The sequence below is a fragment of the Styela clava genome, chromosome 11 (assembly GCF_964204865.1).
Source record: "Styela clava chromosome 11, kaStyClav1.hap1.2, whole genome shotgun sequence".
Classification (NCBI taxonomy): Eukaryota; Metazoa; Chordata; class Ascidiacea; order Stolidobranchia; family Styelidae; genus Styela; species Styela clava.
In genome coordinates, this window is record NC_135260.1 from 18,285,001 (window position 1) to 18,290,000 (window position 5,000).

General features: G+C 57.1%; 2 non-coding genes and 1 pseudogene across 2 annotated transcripts; all 3 read right to left on the reverse strand.

The window, feature by feature from the left end:
- LOC144430291 (large subunit ribosomal RNA) overlaps window positions 1–776 on the reverse strand; it is a 3,695-nt pseudogene extending 2,919 nt beyond the window's left edge.
- A 288-nt stretch (window positions 777–1,064) lies between these two features.
- LOC144430222 (5.8S ribosomal RNA) lies at window positions 1,065–1,218 on the reverse strand. The gene has a single exon (XR_013479378.1). It is a non-coding gene; the product is annotated as a 5.8S ribosomal RNA (ribosomal RNA).
- Window positions 1,219–1,516: 298 nt separating this feature from the next.
- Window positions 1,517–3,326, reverse strand: LOC144430267 (small subunit ribosomal RNA). The gene has a single exon (XR_013479421.1). It is a non-coding gene; the product is annotated as a small subunit ribosomal RNA (ribosomal RNA).
- Window positions 3,327–5,000: the final 1,674 nt, after the last annotated feature.

Sequence of the window (5,000 nt, forward strand, 5' to 3'; positions counted from 1 at the left end):
GCGCGCCACCGAAGCGGCAGCCCGCCGAACACCGGCACTGCGTACAGTGCAGGCGAACGACAAGCCAGCCGAACGGCGACGGCCGCACACAGAGAGCGCGCGGCATCCTTTCCTCGATCCGCCGCAGGGCCGCACCGCCCGCGCGCTGTAACACCCCCGCCGGAGCGGAGGCCACCTTCGCGCGGGGACTTAGACCGACGGAAAACCGGTCGTGACCCGCGCCGGTCGCTAGTGCGCTGAGACGGTGCGCGAGCCGACTCGGCAGCGGCGCCTTAAGCGTCCGCGAACCGAGACGGCGCGCCCCCGCACCCAACTGAAAGCGAGCCGGCGACCTGACGGGCCCTCCCGTTTGCCTCTCAACGGTTTCACGTACTCTTGAACTCTCTCTTCAAAGTGCTTTTCAACTTTCCCTCACGGTACTTGTCCGCTATCGGTCTCGCGACCGTATTTAGTCTTAGGTGGAGTTTACCACCCGCTTTGGGCTGCATTCCCAAACAACCCGACTCCGAGAAGACCCGAAGCGGCCAAGGCAAGCGCCCCTATGGGCCTAACACCCGCCGTGGGACGAGGCCTCGATCAGAAGGACACCGGCGCTCGCCGTCAGCCGCACTGGGACTTCCGTACGTCACAACTCGGCGCGCTCGAAAAGCGCGCAGATTCGACGCTGGACTCTTCCCGGTTCACTCGCCGTTACTCAGGGAATCCCTGTTGGTTTCTTTTCCTCCGCTTAATAATATGCTTAAATTCAGCGGGTGCTCTCGCCTGAACTCAGGTCGTATGTGTCAAGCGGGCCGCTTCTTACACGGCCCGCTGGCATCGCAAGTCGTCGCCGCCGGCGCCGACCGAGCGCGTACCGTCGCCGCCTTGGCCCACGGTCGGTCTTGATCTCGTGACCGGACCGACCGACCTGGACCCGCCCCTCGAACGTAGTTGAACACGTCGAGGGGCCGGCGGTGTACGGGACACGCGGTCGCGCCGAGAAAGCTCGGCGACCGCTTCAACTTGGGGCGACGCCCGGCCGTTTTCGCAGAGGCCAGGCGACGGCCCTCGGGTGAGGACGAACGCGACCCTGAGGCAGACGCGGTCCCGGGATTGACCCGAGACCGCAATTCGCGTTCAGAAGGTCGACGTTCAATGTGTTCTGCAATTCACATTACTTCTCGCACTTGGCTGCGTCCTTCATCGACTCGCGAGCCGAGTGATCCACCGTTAAGAGTCGTCCTCGACGTTTCGCCCGGCGCCGAAGCGCGCGGACGTCACACTGTGGGATCGACCACAAAACCACCACCGACAACAACTGCACAAAAACACCAACAAACGGCGCCGAGCGACCGCCGGGCTGGGCCGGCGGCACATCGAGCGCGGTGCCCAGAAGCCACCATCGCACTCGGCTGCCTTGCTATGCCAACGTGTTACGCGTGTCGCACGGGGCGGAACCCCGATTGACGGCCGCACTCTCGGCGGCACCCAAAGACAATTCAGTGCGCGGTCGGCCGGGGCCTACCACCACCTTCGGTAATGATCCTTCCGCAGGTTCACCTACGGAAACCTTGTTACGACTTTTACTTCCTCTAAATGATCAAGTTTGATCGTCTTCTCGACACGCCGACGCGGCCGTTGCCAGCCGCGACGGGGCCGATCCAAGGATCTCACTAAACCATTCAATCGGTAGTAGCGACGGGCGGTGTGTACAAAGGGCAGGGACGTAATCAACGCAAGTTGATGACTTGCGCTTACTGGGAATTCCTCGTTCAAGGGAAACAATTGCAAGTCCCTATCCCAATCACGAATGAGGTTCAACGGGTTACCCGGACCTTTCGGCCTAGGTTAGACACTCGCTGCTTCACTCAGTGTAGCGCGCGTGCGGCCCCGGACATCTAAAGGCATCACAGACCTGTTATTGCTCAATCTCGTGTGGCTAAACGCCACTAGTCCCTCTAAGAAGTTAGACGCCGACCGAGAAGGTCGCGTAACTATTTAGCATGCCAGAGTCTCGTTCGTTATCGGAATTGACCAGACAAATCGCTCCACCAACTAAGAACGGCCATGCACCACCACCCACAGAATCAAGAAAGAGCTCTCAATCTGTCAATCCTACCTGTGTCCGGGCCGGGTGAGTTTCCCCGTGTTGAGTCAAATTAAGCCGCAGGCTCCACTCCTGGTGGTGCCCTTCCGTCAATTCCTTTAAGTTTCAGCTTTGCAACCATACTTCCCCCGGAACCCAAAGACTTTGGTTTCCCGGAAGCTGCCGGAAAGGTCGTCATGGTAACGCCTCCCGATCGCTAGTTGGCATCGTTTATAGTCAGAACTAGGACGGTATCTGATCGTCTTCGAACCTCTGACTTTCGCTCTTGATTAAAGAAAACATTCTTGGCGAATGCTTTCGCAGTAGTTCGTCTTCCGCCGATCCAAGAATTTCACCTCTAACGGCAGAGTACGGACGCCCCCGTCTGTCCCTCTTAATCATTACCTCGTGCTCCGAAAACCAACAAAATAGAACCGAGGTCCTATTCCATTATTTCATGCAACACTATGCAGGCGAACAGCCTGCTTTGAACACTCTAATTTTTTCAAAGTAAACTTATCGGCCACCGCCGACACTCAGTCAAGAGCACCGACGGAGAACCGAAGGTGAGGCGAACGCAACCAGTGACACGCCTTGCGACGGACCGGCGGCGCTCGCCCAAAATCCAACTACGAGCTTTTCAACCGCAACAACTTTAGCATACACTGTTGGAGCTGGAATTACCGCGGCTGCTGGCACCAGACTTGCCCTCCAATGGATACTCGTTAAGAGTTTTAGGATGTACTCATTCCAATTACAGGGCCTCGTTAGAGTCCTGTATTGTTATTTTTCGTCACTACCTCCCCGTGTCGGGAATGGGTAATTTGCGCGCCTGCTGCCTTCCTTGGATGTGGTAGCCGTTTCTCAGGCTCCCTCTCCGGAATCGAACCCTGATTCCCCGTTACCCGTTATCACAAAGGTAGGCACGTAGCGTACCTTCGACAGTTGATAGGGCAGACACTTGAATGATACGTCGTCGGTGCAGAGACCGTACGATCCGCGTGGTTATCCAGAGTCATCAAACGTCACAGGACGAACCCGGTCGGTTTTGATCTGATAAAAGCGCGCCTCCCGAAGTCGGCGCTTAATGCATGTATTAGCTCTAGAATTACCACAGTTATCCACTTCGCTTACGAGACCAAATAAACCAAGACTGATTTAATGAGCCATTCGCAGTTTCGCTTTACGAGAACTCGTACTTGCACCTGCATGGCTTAATCTTTGAGACAAGCATATCACTACTGGCAGGATCAACCAGATAGCTGCGACAGCTGCGCTCGGCCCTTGCTGGGCCGCCCGGCGCGTGCTCGTCGCATTCGTTTAAGACCGAGGCGATCGCCTGCGGCCGTACTCAGCTTCGACAGTCGCTGGCCGCGACGTCCACGCTCTCGCCGGCAGTGCCAGGCGGAGCGATTTGCGTTTTTTCTTTGCTCGCCCTCTCTCGGGCTCGATCCATTCAGTTTCGCACAAACAAGAGCTCTGCCGGCCGCCTGCAGCGGTGCCTAAAACCCGGGCATAACAATGCGACCGTTCTGCTAGGCCGACAAGCGCTCAAGCCAGACGCTCGATCGAACGCCCCCTACATATTAGTCGAGACAACGGCTCGCTCATTAGCATCGCGTTTGTACTTTAACTTTTTTTGGCTCGGCTTCTTTCGACGCCGATGCCGGCGACGCAGCACTCTCTCGCCCGCCAGCCACCGAGAAAAGGGTGCGCTCCGACCGGCCCCGCACCGCTCTTTCTTGGCTCATTCGAAATTACTGTCTTTCGCTCTGACATGCCTTACCTAGGGTTAGGTTAGTATGCTTGCACGTTTGTACTTTAACTTTTTTCGGCTCGGCTTCTTTCGACGCCGATGCCGGCGACGCAGCACTCTCTCGCCCGCCAGCCACCGAGAAAAGGGTGCGCTCCGACCGGCCCCGCACCGCTCTTTCTTGGCTCATTCGAAATTACTGTCTTTCGCTCTGACATGCCTTACCTAGGGTTAGGCTAGTATGCTTGCACGTTTGTACTTTAACTTTTTTCGGCTCGGCTTCTTTCGACGCCGATGCCGGCGACGCAGCACTCTCTCGCCCGCCAGCCACCGAGAAAAGGGTGCGCTCCGACCGGCTCCGCACCGCTCTTTCTTGGCTCATTCGAGTTTACTGTCTTTCGCTCTGACATGCCTTACCTAGGGTTAGGCTAGTATGCTTGCACGTTTGTACTTTAACTTTTTTCGGCTCGGCTTCTTTCGACGCCGATGCCGGCGACGCAGCACTCTCTCGCCCGCCAGCCACCGAGAAAAGGGTGCGCTCCGACCGGCCCCGCACCGCTCTTTCTTGGCTCATTCGAAATTACTGTCTTTCGCTCTGACATGCTTTACCTAGGGTTAGGTTAGTATGCTTGCACGTTTGTACTTTAACTTTTTCCGGCTCGGCTTCTTTCGACGCCGATGCCGGCGACGCAGCACTCTCTCGCCCGTCAGCCACCGAGAAAAGAGTGCGCTCCGACCGGCCCCGCACCGCTCTTTCTTGGCTCATTCGAAATTACTGTCTTTCGCTCTGACATGCCTTACCTAGGGTTAGGTTAGTATGCTTGCACGTTTGTACTTTAACTTTTTTCGGCTCGGCTTCTTTCGACGCCGATGCCGGCGACGCAGCACTCTCTCGCCCGCCAGCCACCGAGAAAAGGGTGCGCTCCGACCGGCCCCGCACCGCTCTTTCTTGGCTCATTCGAGTTTACTGTCTTTCGCTCTGACATGCCTTACCTAGGGTTAGGCTAGTATGCTTGCACGTTTGTACTTTAACTTTTTTCGGCTCGGCTTCTTTCGACGCCGATGCCGGCGACGCAGCACTCTCTCGCCCGCCAGCCACCGAGAAAAGGGTGCGCTCCGACCGGCCCCGCACCGCTCTTTCTTGGCTCATTCGAAATTACTGTCTTTCGCTCTGACATGCCT